Source organism: Camellia sinensis, chromosome 11, assembly GCF_055761805.1.
Source record: "Camellia sinensis isolate YWXY chromosome 11, ASM5576180v1, whole genome shotgun sequence".
Classification (NCBI taxonomy): domain Eukaryota; kingdom Viridiplantae; phylum Streptophyta; class Magnoliopsida; order Ericales; family Theaceae; genus Camellia; species Camellia sinensis.
The window spans coordinates 49,869,054-49,884,629 of NC_138971.1; positions in this window are offsets into that span (position 1 = coordinate 49,869,054).

Here is a 15,576-nt window from a genome sequence, read left to right on the forward strand (position 1 = left end):
GGCATAGAGAAATGGAATAAATGTTGAATCATTGATGAAAATGGGACCTAAGGGTTGGAATGGTAATTATGGATAATAACCTAATTACATTGTTTGATTAATTGGGATAATTAATTGTGAGAATTGAGGAAATGAAATGTTGATTGAATATCCATTGTGCATTTATTTTTTGTTTAGAAATAACTGCTTTGGGCTATCGGTGGAGGATAGTCGTGATTGTTGTAGACAATGCATGATGATTAGGCAAACTAAAACTAATCAATGGAATGTGTCATGGAACTTGACGGTTGTTAGAATACATTAACTGTATGTATTGTGTGATTGTATATAGAACCAATGTGTTTGTATACGTTATGTGTAGAGGAGGAGATGGGGGATGTACTCTGCGGTTTAGAGGAAGATGGGGGATGTACCTCTAAACCGGATAGTGTTGGGAGAAGATAGGGGATGAACTCCGTAGATACAGCTCATATGCTTGTCTAGAAAGGTGAAGATAGAGCTTATATGCTTATCTTTGTGAAGTGTGGATACAGCTTATATGCTTATCTGTGAATGTGGGATATAGTTGTTATACTTATCTGTTGAAAGTGGGATATAGTTTTTATACTTATCTGTTGAAATGATGATAGAGCTAATATGCTTATCTACTGAAAAAGGGAAAATGAAAGGTAACTTGGACTCTTAAGTCGTTGGGCATAAAAATGTGATTTATGTGAATGTGATAGTGTTGGCCATCTATCAATTGCTAATCTTTTAGTCATTGTTCATGGTTGGTTTAGTATATTTCTACTGGGCTGTGGCTCACCCTATATGGGAATATCATTTTCAGGTACAGGAAGCATACCACCTCCAAGGACATAGCTTGGGAGGCTAGAGGCGGACTTATTTTTGTCGTATTACTTTTGATGTATTACATGTAACTTCAAGCCAAGGGCTTAACGTGTACGAGTTAGTACTCTTTTTGTTGTAACCAAGTGTTAACTTGGAAAGCTGTAAGCCCGTAGGGCATTTTGCTTTTGTTGTTAATATGTAATACTTATGTAATGAAACTCTCATGAAATGAAAGAATATGGAACTTTTGTATAACAATGCATGTCTTATTTAATGGGTTTAACGTTATTATTTTGAGGGCGTTACAAGAGACATAGAGAGAAGAGAGATGAACGAGAGAGACAGAGAGAGAGATAGAGAGGAGAGAGATGAGCGAAGAGATAGGGAGAGAAAAGAGATGAGAGAAGTGATAGATGAGTGAGAGACACAGAGAGAAAGAGAGAGACAGATAGACAGAAAGAAAAGAGTGATGAGTGAGAGAGAGAAAGAGAAGAGAGAGAGGAAGATGAAAAAATGGATAAAAAGATATAGACAAAGAGAGAGAGAGAAAAAAAAAGAGCGAAAATAGATAAACGAGAGAGAGACAAAGAGAGATAAGCGAGAGAGATAAAGAGAAGAGAGACAGAGAGAGAAGAGAGATGAGAGAGATAGACAGAAGAGAGATGAACGGAAGACACAGAGAGAAAGAGAGAGAGAGACAGACAGACAGATAGAGAAGAGTGATGAGTGAGAGAGAAAGAGAAAGATAAGAGAGACAGAGACAGAGAGATAGGAAGATGAAAAAATGGGTGAAAAAGTTCCATGTCTAACGCCTCATTTTCTAGTAGTGAGTCGTCTCTATCATTCGTGGGTAGAATAGAGGCGCGGATTTGGGAATTGTATATTTTATATAAAAATCAAATTGAAATATTTTATACAATCACACCTATTTAGGGAGTGTGATTAAATATATATATATATATATATATAATTACACTTATTTAAAAAGTGTGATTAAAAAGTAGTAATGTATATATAATCACACTTTAATTAAAATGTGTGATTAAAAAAATATATATATAATCAAACTTATTTAAAAAGTGTGATTAAAAAGTAGTAGTGTATATGTAATCACACTTTAATTAGAAGGTGTGATTAAAAAATATATAAATAATCACACTTTAATTAGAATGTGTGGTTAAAAAATATATATATAATCACACCTATTTAAAAGTGTGATTAAAAAGTAGTAGTGTATATATAATCACACTTTAATTAGAAGTTGTGATTAAAAAATATATAAATAATCACACTTTAATTAGAATGTGTGATTAAAAAATATATATATAATCACACTTGTTTAAAAAGTGTGATTAAAAAGTAGTAGTGTATATATAATCACACTTTAATTAGAAGATGTGATTAAAAAATATATAAATAATCACACTTTAATTAGAATGTGTGATTAAAAAATATATATATAATCACACTTGCTTAAAAAGTGTGATTAAAAAGTAGTAGTATATATGTAATCACACTTTAATTAGAAGGTGTGATTAAAAAATATATAAATAATCACACTTTAATTAGAATGTGTGATTAAAAAATATATATATAATCACACTTGTTTAAAAAGTGTGATTAAAAAGTAGTAGTGTATATATAATCACACTTTAATTAGAAGGTGTGATTACAAAATATATAAATAATCACACTTTAATTAGAATGTGTGATTAAAAAATATATATATATAATCACACTTGTTTAAAAAGTGTGATTAAAAAGTAGTACTGTATATATAATCACACTTTAATTAGAAAGTGTAATTAAAATATATATATATATATATAATCACACTTAATTGAAAAGTGACATAAAAAATAAATATTATCACACTCAATCAAATTAAGTGTGATTAAAATATCAATCTAATTTTTTTTATCACACTTCCAATAAAAGTGAGATCTTTTTTTTTTTGTCAAAGTGTGATCTTTAACTATTTTTGTAGTAGTGACAGTCCAGTAGAAATATACTAAACCAACTATAAACAATGACTAAAATAATAGCATTCAACAGATGGTCCATACTTATATTCCAACTCATGTCATATTACAGTTTCATGACAATCATGCCCAAGTTACATTTCAGTTTCCATTTCTTATTCAACCTTCAATTTGAAAACAAGGCTCTGAACCTGGCCCAAATAACTTAATGAGAGTAAAACTCATCACTCAATTACTTTCAAAGTTTATGACAGATACACATTTTGGTATTGTACCAATAACGCATAAAACCACTTTCATACTTCACAAACGATACACATTGTAGTGCTGTATCAATATAACAAAACACTTCCATACTTCACAATTGATACACATTGTAGTCCTGTATCAATAAAACAAAACACTTCCATACTTCACAGCTGATACACATTGTAGTGATGTATCAATGTAAAACAATCTCCGGTTTAGAGGTCCATCCCCTATCTTCCCCTAAACCGTGGAGTACATCCCCTATCTCCTCCCACACAACACAATGTATATAAACAATTATCATATACATGTTCAATCATTCAATACACAATTTCGATGTATTATACCAACCGCTATACTCGATAGCCTACTCAATTGATTAGTTTTAGTTTGCCTAATCATCATGCATTGTCTACAACAATCAAGACTATCCTCCACCGATAGCCCAAAGCAGTTATTTCTAAACAGAAAATAAATGCACCAAATGGATAAATTATCAACATTTGCCTAGGTGAGCGATAAATTAATCTAACTACACCTTTCGATCACATACCATTCCAATTTGAATATTTCCTATTCAATTTCTCATTTCCCAAAATTAATTATACCAATTAATTTATCATGCAATTAGGGCTTTTCCCCAAATTCACAATACCAACCCTAAGGTTCCTTTTTTATCAACAATCCAACACCAAGTCCATTTTCCAATGTATTACATACATAAGAGTTTATATATTTGAAAACCCATCTTTTGAAAATTACACAAAAGCCCCAAACTTTCTCAAAATTACCCAACAACCCCCAACATATTGAAATGCTAAAATCCAAAGACAAAGCTCATAAGATGGAGTAGGATATCCCTACCTCGAAGTTAGAGCTCAAACGGAGAAGAAGACCAAAACCAAAGTGCTCCAAACTCCCAACTTTTTGGATCAAAACGAAGCCCTCGACGATCAACACACCTTTTACAAAGGCCGAAGGATAGGGGGACACTCTAACTAGATCAAACCCTAGAGAGAAGGGAGATCCTAGAGAGAGAGGCTCTCAAAAAGTGTTTTTAGAAAGTAAGAGAGAGAGAATGAATGTAAAAAGTGATTTAAAAATGCCCAGCTGCCAACTGATATACGTATGACCCGCTCGAGCGGGGAATAGAACGCTCGAGCATCAAGCACAAAAATCTGGACACGCTTGAGCGCATGAAGTCCCGCTCGAGCGCCAAGACACATGAATAAAGTACATCCGCTCGAGCGCGAAAACCAATCCGCTCGAGCGTAGATTTCCCCCTCCCAGAACTTTCACAGACAAAGTACTACCCGCTCGAGCCCCAAAAGGCCCGCTCGAGAGTAAGGAAATCCGTTCGAGCGTAGAAAACACACCTGCAGATGTTTTGCAGGGACACGAAATACTGGGAGTGTGTAAACCCTGCTCGAGCGCAAGAAGGCCCGCTCGAGTAGACAACCAAAAACCAAAATCCGCTCGAGCGTAGAATGACCCGCTCTAGCGTAACACCAAAAACCTGGGCAACTATACTTGAGACCAAAACTCAACCTACCTGTTCAAAGCACGCCCAACACATCTTAAAACTCAAACATATGGAATTAAAGGATGATAACAAGGTATACAACCACCAACTCCACGGAACCAAAGTCTGGAGTACAACAAATACAAAAAGGAAAAATTGGAATCGCTATACGAAGGATCTAAAACACAGAGCTCGCTCGAGCGACAAAAGTCTCGCTCGAGCGAAGACACCAAAATCTAGGCAGCAACCATTTGTTTCAAAACACTCCCAACCTGATACAAACCTGCCCAACACATCCTAAAATTCAAATATAAGGAATTAAAGGACGGAAATGAAACAAATGCAACAATACTCAACCGCGGAACCTAAGTCCAGAATACTGTACATAAAGGGGAAAACTCGGGATCGCTATAAAAGCTTTAGAGAAGATTTTTTTTTTTTTTTTTACAATAATTTAGAGAAGACTTTAATGTTGTGTTTGGTTGGGGGATTTGAGGAGGGATTTGAAAAGGTAAATAGAAAATGTACGTGAAATATGAATAAAATATACTTACATTTCACTTAGTTTCACATATCTTTTTCCTTTCCCTTTTCAAATCCCTTTTCAAATCTCCCAACCAAACACAGTGTAAAGAAGACAGAATGGCCGACCATATAAATGTATTTATTATTTAAATATTTTATTAATTTTAAAATTTATATGCATTACATTATAATGAAGGGAGAGACATTCTACTGTGTAGACTGGAGGGTGTTGTTGAGTTATATGAAATTTCAAATGGAATCCATTTTGATGATTTAAATAATTTATTTTGTCAGATTTTATACGTAGATCATTCACAAAACAAAACAAAAAAAAAAGAATTTAAATTAATTTGATAATTATAACAATATAATTTTATTGTTTTGTCTTAAAAACAAATTGATTCAATTATTTTATTGTTCATTTTTTCAGAGAAATATAAAAAAAAAATTATATAATTATAATTATTGAATCAATCTATTTTTTTTATTAATAATATACATATAAAATCTAACAAAATGACCGATTTATATTAGTAAAACATCCACAGGACACAAACCTAACCCATTAATTAACTTGGTGTTCATGACTTAAACTTTTTGAAGCCATCAAGTCATTTTATACCGTTCATGAAGTTGATGTTTAAAATTGCAGTGCACAAGTTAAGCCATTTTTTTATCAAAAAAAAAAAGAAAAAAAAAAGTTAAGCCATTTTTGAGTTTTTTGATGCCCAGGATGAACCATTAAAATTAGGGATGGAGTCAGGATTATACTATTAGAGGAGTCAAAAATAAAGTATTAAATAAGCCTAAGAAGTTGGATCAAGTCTAATTTAGATGACTAAAATGAAAAAATCACTATTAAAAGAAAGCTAAAAATAATTACAAAAATGTATTTCATGAACTTAAATTTCAGTAATTTACCAAAAGAAAAATGCAAATGAGAAATAATATCACACAATTCATCTAGTAAATGAATGGTAATGAATTATAGATATGTACACAAAATTTTGATTCTACTAATAAATGAAAGGTGAAAATGCGTTGGTGGTTTTTTTATAGGAAATAAAACAAGCATAACTATGGTACACTCTTAAAATTGCATACAATATGCCTTTTCAAAACTACACTACAATGATTGGTAACAAAATCACAATAGTTAAATAACTTTTTCATATTAGTTTGTTATATAACCATAATAATTTGTAACTAAAACTTCTTTTATGGTGCATTCCTTCATAACATAATTATAATAATTTGTATTAACACTATAAAAACTCATGACGATTCTACAAAATATACAAAATATTATATTCATATAGTAGCAATCTCACCAACTTAACAGGTTAGGACCCCCTAAAACTCCACTAAAATAGAGGCTCTTTATATATAATATTTTACCTCATTATCATTTGACTCACTCTAACTGTCTCTTTTGAAAATAATCATATACTGCTCACATGATTTTAGATTCATTTATAACACTAACACCATTAAATTTACTTGCAAAAAACACTTGTACAAACTTGTACAATATGTAACTGATATAAATGTATTTTTTTAGTATCACTATCTCACACCTTATGTGAATATTTGAATTTTTATTTTTTTTTGATAAATTATTTGATAATTCTATCATTACTCTTTCCCCAATATGAACCTGACACACCAAAGACTAGAGACAAGAGTTTCTACCCCCAACAAGACGGAATGGCCCTCCACTGATGACTTTACTTGGACATAAATGTATTCTTATTTATATATTTTAATAATTTTTGGTTATATACATTATATTATATAATAATAATAATAAGGGATATTTTTCATAAATATTTTTTTACCTACTTATGTTCTATTTAGTCTATATTATTTTTTTATATTCCAATATGTCCTATGAGTGATATAGTTATCAAAATACCCCTCATAATATTCACATTTACAGTGTGAATATTCTGTGATGTGAATGTTCACACCGTCAATGTAAATATTAACATGTCAATGTGAATGTTCACACTGTCAATGTGAACATTCACACGTCAATGTGAATATTCACATTGTAAAATATGAATGTTCATATCACCCAATTGCTAACTTTTCAAAAAATATTTGTAAGGATAGAAATGTCCATAAAATACTTTAAATATAAGAATTAGGATTTGATATATCAAATGTTCAAATAATAAGACTTATTGAAATACAAGAATATCTTATGGACTAATTAAAATACAAACACTTAAAAAAAAAATTTCTAATAAATCTCCCTAATAATAATTATAACTATAACTAGGTGCTCATGACTTGAGACTTTTCAAAACCATCAAGTCTTCCTATGCGGTTTATAAAAGATCCAGCTTGTGACGTGTTTGAGATCAAGATTGAATCGTCTAGTTCAGTCTATGGGTTTATTTTTGGGCCCCGTTTTGATAATATAAATAGTTCAATGTGTAGAATTTGTCAAGTACTATATCCCTGTAAAAAATCACGTTGATCGAATATCGATAGCTATTTGATTGGATCACATTTCTATCAACTGTTTATTTTTTCAGCATACATTTTTTTTATACAAATCTAATCCGATCAAATAGCTATCGATATCCGATCAACGTGATTTTTTACAAGGATATAGTACTCGACAAGTTTTACACATTGAACTGTTCAAATTATCAAAACGAGACCCAAAATGGGCCAATGGGCCGAACTGGACAATCCAGTCTTTATCTCAAACATGAGACAAGCTAGACCTTTGTAAACACCCCATTTTGATCGGCCCTAAGACTTGGGCACTTTCTTCTGATTACCCGATGATGAAAATAAGAATGTGCTATCTCACAAAATTCTCAATGAAAAATCGAATGTAAATTTTAATTCCAACCTTACACCCCGCTTTTGCCAAATTATTTTAGATCCATTATCCACTTTCTTTTATTTTTTTATTATATGTAATATTATATTATATTATTATATATACTATTTTATTTATTCGGTGTCGTGGTTTCACCCACGCACCATGCTTTTATATATACATATATATTAAATATTTATTAGATTATAAAGTTATTATCCCCCGTTTGAAAATCAATCCATCTTCACCATTTGTTATTTTGTTTGTTTGTATTTTAAACCCGATTTGACAAAATTATGTTACATATTTGGTCGGCTGAAATATATTTTATTAGTCCATTTATTTTGTTATTTTATAATTTTACATGTTTTTGTGTGTTTTTAGAGTCTAGCATGCCTCATATTTGATATCAAGACTGGACCGTCTAGTCCGGCCCATGGGCCCATTTTTGGGCCTCGTTTCAATAATCCAAACAGTTCAATGTGTAGAACTCGTCGAATACTATATCCTTGCAAAAAATCACGTCGATCGCATATTGATAACTATTTGATCGGATCAGATTTCTGTTAACTGTTTATTTTTTCACTGTCTATTTTTATTTATACAAATCTGATCCGATCAAATAGCTATTGATATCCAATCAACATGATTTTTTTTAGGGATATAGTACTCGACAAGTTCTACATATTGAACTGCTAAATTAACGGGGTCCAAAAATAAGCCCATGGACTGGACTGATCGATCCAACTTAATCTCAAACATAAGACAAGTTGGACCCTTTATAAAACTCTAATCTTTTAACACTAGCATCAAATTACATTCCACACTCAAGCTATGGGCACAACCTCTAGTGCTCTTGTGATGGTATTTGCTCTTTTTAATAATTAGGAGCGGAGTGAGGATCACATTATTAGAGGAGTCGAAAAGTAAAGTATTAAACAAGTCTAAGAAGTTAGATCAAGTCTAATTTAGACTATTAAAATGAACAAATCACTATTAAAAGAAAGCTAAAAATCATTACAAAAATGTATTACATGAACTTAAATTTTAATAATTTACCATTAGAAAAATGCAAATGAGAAATAATATCACACGATTCATCCAGTAAATAAATGATAATGAATTATAGATATGTACACAAAATTTTGAAATTATCATATACTAATAAATGAAGATGAAAATACTTTGATGGTTTTTGTTTTTTATAAAATAAAACGAGCATAATTATGGTACACTCTTAAAAATGCATACAGTATGCCTTTTTAGAACTACACTACAATGATTCGTAACAAAATCACGATATAAGTAACTTTTTCACTATAATAGTATGTAATATTTTAATATTCATAAAATTATCATATTAGTTTTTTATATAACCATAATAATTTGTAACTAAAACTTCTTTTATGGGGTATCGTTCGTAACATAATTATAATAATTTGTATTAACACTATAAAAACTCATAATGATTCTACAAAATATACAAAATATTATACTCATATTTTAACAATCCCACCAACTTAACAGGTCAAGACCTCCTTAAACCCCACTAAAATAGAGGCCCTTTATATGTAATATTTTATCTCATTCTTGTTTGACTCCCTTTAATTGTCTCTTTTAAAAATAACTATATACTTCTCACATGATTTTAGATTAATTTGTAACACTAACACCATTAAATTTACTTGCAAAAAACACTTGTACAAACTTGTACAATATGTAACTGATATAAATGTATTTTTTTGGTATCACTATCTCACACTTTATCTGAGTATTCGATAATTTTTTTGATGAATTATTTGATAATTCTATCATTAAAAGTTTTAGAGACCAAATATTTTGGTTTCTAAAAATGAAAATTTTATTACAAAAAATATTTAGAAATCAATTTTTATTATCGTGAGGATAGTCGCTAAATAATTTTATCTCTAAATTTTGACTCCCAAAATTTAATTTTTTTTAAGTGTGTTTCTCCAATATGAACCTGACACCCCAAAGACTAGAGACGAGTTTCTACCCCCCAAAAAGAGGTAATGGCTGACGGAATGGCAATCCACTGATGACTTGACGTGGACAAATGTATTCTTATTTATATATTTTAATAATTTTTAATTATATACATTATATTATAATAATAATAATAATTAAAACTAGGTGCTCATGACTTGAGACTTTTCAAAACAATCAAGCCTTCTTATACAGTTTATAAAACCCTAATCTTTCAACACTAGCATCAAATTACATTCCACACTCAGAAGCTATGGGCACAACCTCTAGTGCTCTTGTGATGTTATGTAATGCCCTCAAAATAATAACGTTAAACCCATTAAATAAGACATGCATTGTTATACAAAAGTTCCACATTCTTTCATTTCATGAGAGTTTCATTACATAAGTATTACATGTTAACAACAAAAGCAAAATGCCCTACGGGCTTACAGCTTTCCAAGTTAACACTTGGTTACAACAAAAAGAGTACTAACTCGTACACGTTAAGCCCTTGGCTTGAGGTTACATGTAATACATCAAAAGTAATACGACAAAATAAGTCCGCCTCTAGCCTCCCAAGCTATGTCCTTGGAGGTGGCATGCTCCCTGTACCTGAAAATGATGTTCCCATCTAGGGTGAGCCACAACCCAGTAGAAATATACTAAACCAATCATGAACAATGACTAAAAGATTAGCAATTGATAGATGGCCAACACTAACACATTCACATAAATCACATTTTTATACCCAACGACTTAAGAGTCCAAGTTACCTTTCATTTTCTCTTTTTCAATAGATAAGCATATTAGCTATATCCACACTCTCAACAGATAAGTATAACAACTATATCCCACATTCACAGATAAGCATATAAGCTGTATCCACACTTCACAAAGATAAGCATATAAGCTCTATCTTCACTTTTCTAGACAAGCATATGAGCTGTATCTACGGAGTTCATCCCCTATCTTCTCCCAACACTATCCGGTTTAGAGGTACATCCCCCATCTTCCCCTAAACCGCGGAGTACATCCCCCATCTCCTCCTCTACACATAACGTATACAAACACATTGGTTCTATATACAATCACACAATACATACAGTTAATGTATTCTAACAACCGTCAAGTTCCATGACACATTCCATTGATTAGTTTTAGTTTGCCTAATCATCATGCATTGTCTACAACAATCACGACTATCCTCCACCGATAGCCCAAAGCAGTTATTTCTATACAGAAAATAAATGCACAATGGATATTCAATCAACATTTCATTTTCTCATTTCTCACAATTAATTATCTCAATTAATTAAACAGTGTAATTAGGTCAATTCCCATAATTAACATTTCAACCCTTAGGTCCCATTTTCATCAATGATTTAACATTTACTCCATTTCTCCATGCCAAACATGCATCTAGGTTTATTATGAATAAAACCCTAACTTTTGTAAAATTACACAAAAGCCCCCAACTTTCACAAAATTACCAAACCAACCCCAACTTCTCAAAATACCAAAATTTAAAGACAAAATCCATAGAGAGGAGTAGGATATCCCTACCTCGAAGTTTGAGCCAAAAAGGAGATGAAGGCTCGAAGATCAACGTGCTCCAAAACCAACCTTTTTCAGATTAAATCGAAGCTCTCAATGCCCTCTATCTTTTTAACAAAGGCCCTAGGCTAGATTCACATCCTAAAGAGATCAATTCTTAGAGAGAATATAAGTGTAGAGAGAGAGAGTCTCGGATCTAAGGTTTGATCAAAAAGAAGAGTGAAAAAGTGATGTTTAAAATCGCTACTGTCCGCTGATATAAAACACTCTCGCTCGAGCGAAGACTTGGTCGCTCGAGCGACCAGACACAGGAAACTCTCGCTCGAGCCAAGAAGCCCTCGCTCGAGCCAAAAACTCAAAAATGCGCTCGAGCGAAAGAATGCTCGCTCGAGCCAACAACTCAAACCTTCAGGTCCGCAACCTGAAGCACGCTCGAGCGACAGACCTCTCGCTCGAGCGAAGAACAAACCAGACCGCTCGAGCCAAGAAAAGCTCGCTCGAGCCAAGAAACACAACTCTCAGGTCCAGAACCAGACGCAAGCGCTCGCTCGAGCGAAGCCACTCTGGCTCGACCCACCAGACACGAACTCAACTCTCGCTCGAGCGACCAACTCCTCGCTCGAGCGAAGGACCAAAAATCTGGGCAGCAACACTAGGCTCCCAAACACAACCAACCTGTAACAAACCTGCCCAACACATCCTATAACTCAATATACAAAGTAAAAAGGATGCAAACAAGATAATAAACAACTACCAACATCCACAGACACATGCCCGGATCACTATACAACAAGGGTAAACCCGGGATCGCTATAACCTCCCCCTCTTAAAGAATTGCGTCCCCGAAATTAAACACAAGTTTTCAAAAAACAGGTTTTCTCCATTTTAGACAATGTTACAATTTAACATTCAACAATTCGACCCATTACCGGTCATCCCCTCCATGTAACAAGAGGCATCTCACAATATGTAAACAACATATTTACTTTCAACATGCATTAACATTACGCATTATCTTTCCAATTTCAACAATACAATCAACACTTATAGTGTCACATTCAACTTCCATATGAGGCAAGTTCCCAAAACATACTTCCAATAAACCAAAACATTTTCAATGTTTCATAACTTAAGACATATATAAAAGCTCTTAAGTTCAACAACAGTTCAAAATGTAAATACAAGATTACATATCAACAAACAAGTCTGGATATTTTTCACGGACTCCCAACTCACGTTCCCAAGTGGCCTCCTCCACTCCGTGATGTTTCCACAAGACTTTCACCAAAGGAATGGTCTTGCCACGCAGGACCTGATCCCGCCTATCCAAGACCCGAACCGGTCTCTCCTCATACGAGGCATCCTCATCTACCTCTAAATCGGTCCAATCCAACACATGTGATGGATCTGGCTCATACTTCCGAAGCATACTCACATGAAACACGTCATGCACTCCGGACAACTGCGGCGGTAAGGCTAATCGATAAGCAACCTCGCCAATCCTCTCAAGGATCTCAAAAGGACCAATAAACCGAGGGGATAACTTCCCACTCTTCCCAAACCTCATCAGGCCTCGCCTAGGTGATATCTTCAGAAAGACATGATCACCTACCTCAAACGCCAAAGGCCTCCTCCTACGGTCAGCATAAGATTTCTGCCGACTCTGGGCTGTAACAAGCCTCCTACGGATAAGCTCAACTTTCTCCGTCGTCTCCCTAACCAACTCCGGACCCAACAAAGGTGTATCACCCACCTCGGCCCAACAAACTGGAGACCTACACGGTCGGCCATACAAGGCCTCAAACGGTGCCATACCGATGTTAGACTGAAAACTGTTGTTGTAGGCAAACTCTACCAATGGCAAGTGCCTCTCCCACGTCCCACTGAAGTCCAGGACACAACCCCGAAGCATATCCTCGAGGATCTGAATAGTACGCTCGGACTGCCCGTCAGTCTGAGGATGATAGGCCGTACTAAAGGTCAACTTAGTGCCCAAGGCACTCTGCAAACTCTGCCACAACCTAGCAGTAAAACGAGGATCTCTATCTGAGACGATCGTTACTGGGACCCCGTGCAATCTCACTACGTCCCGAATATACAAGTCGGCAAAATGATCTACTGAATCTCTCACGCGCATAGGAATAAAGTGCGCCGACTTAGTCAACCGGTCTACAACCACCCAAATAGCATCACTACCCCGCTGAGTCCGCGGAAGACCTACAACGAAGTCCATAGTGACATGCTCCCACTTCCACTCGGCAATAGGCAAGGGTTGCAACAAACCCGCGGGCCTCTGATGCTCGGCCTTCACTTGCTGGCAAGTAAGGCACTTCGATACGAAAACCGCCACATCTCTCTTCATACCCCGCCACCAAAACTGGCAACCCAAATCCTGATACATCTTAGTACCCCCCAGATGCACCGCAAGGCGCGAATGATGAAACTCTCGGAGTACTTCCTCACGGCAAGACTCCGGTACAAGCAAACGGTCTCGGTATCTCACACTCAGGTCGGGATACACTGTCAAACCCTTCTCAACTGTCCCACTGGAGATCTTCTCTCGGAGGGACTCTACCTCAAGGTCACCTCTCTGTGCCTCTAACACTCTAGTCACAAGTGTAGGCTGCGCAACAACAGAAAACAAGGCCGCAGCCTCAACAGATTCGCCCAGTAGCAAATCAAACTCACCAAGTGCTCCCAACATCTCCCATTCCCGGATGGCTATACAAGCTACATCACTAATGGATTTCCTACTAAGGGCATTGGCCATAACATTGGCCTTTCCCGGGTGATAGTGCAACTCAAAATCATAATCCTCGATGAACTCCATCCACCTCCTCTGCCTCAAATTCAGGTCTCTCTGTGTAAACAGATACTTCAAACTCTTGTGGTCCGAGAACACCTCGAACTTCTCACCATAAAGGTAGTGCCTCCAGATTTTCAAGGCAAAGATCACAGCCGCTAACTCTAGGTCGTGTGTGGGGTAATTCTTCTCGTGCATTTTCAACTGACGTGAGTCATAAGCTACCACTTTCCCTTCTTGCATCAACACACAACCCAAACCCTCTCGTGAGGCATAACAGTAAACCGCATAACCCAACCCTCTCTCCGGAATAATCAACACCGGAGCGGTGGTCAATCTAACTTTCAGCTCTTGGAACGACTTTTCACAAGTCTCACTCCACACAAACTTGACTCCCTTCCGAGTCAGTCTAGTCAACGGTGACGCTAACCTAGAGAAATCCTTCACAAACCGACGGTAATACCCAGCTAATCCCAGAAAACTGCGGATCTCAAACACACTCTTAGGCTGTGCCCAATCTTGCACTGCCTCAACCATGGACGTATGAACAGACACCCCTTCCCCGGATACCACGTGGCCTAAAAATTTGACTTCCCTCAGCCATAACTCACACTTCCCAAACTTGGCATACAGCCTATGGGCTCTAAGTAACTCAAGCACCACTCTCAAGTGTTCCTCGTGCTCCTCCTCTGAAGGCGAATAGATAAGGATGTCGTCCACGAAGACGACCACAAATCGGTCTAAGAACTCCCGGAAAATCCGGTTCATCAAGTCCATAAAGACTGCCGGTGCATTGGTAAGCCCAAATGGCATCACCAGAAACTCATAATGGCCATACCGCGCACGGAATGCCGTTTTCGGAATATCCTCTTCTCTGACCCTCAACTGGTGGTAACCCGATCTCAAGTCTATCTTAGAGAAACAACGGGAACCCTTCAACTGGTCAAACAAATCATCAATACGGGGCATAGGATACTTATTCTTAACCGTAGCCCGATTCAACTTCTGGTAGTCAATACACAATCTCAAGGCACCATCTTTATTTTTAACAAAGAGGGCCGGTGCTCCCCACGGCGAAACACTAGGGCGAACAAAGCCCTTATCGAGCAATTCCTGGAGCTGAACTTTCAACTCAACCAACTCTGCTGGAGCAAAACGGTAAGGTGCCATGGAAATCGGCGCCGTGCCGGGCACTAAATCAATCGAGAACTCTATCTCTCGGTGAGGTGGCAAACTAACAAGATCTTCGGGAAAGACATCCGAATACTCACAAACCACCCTC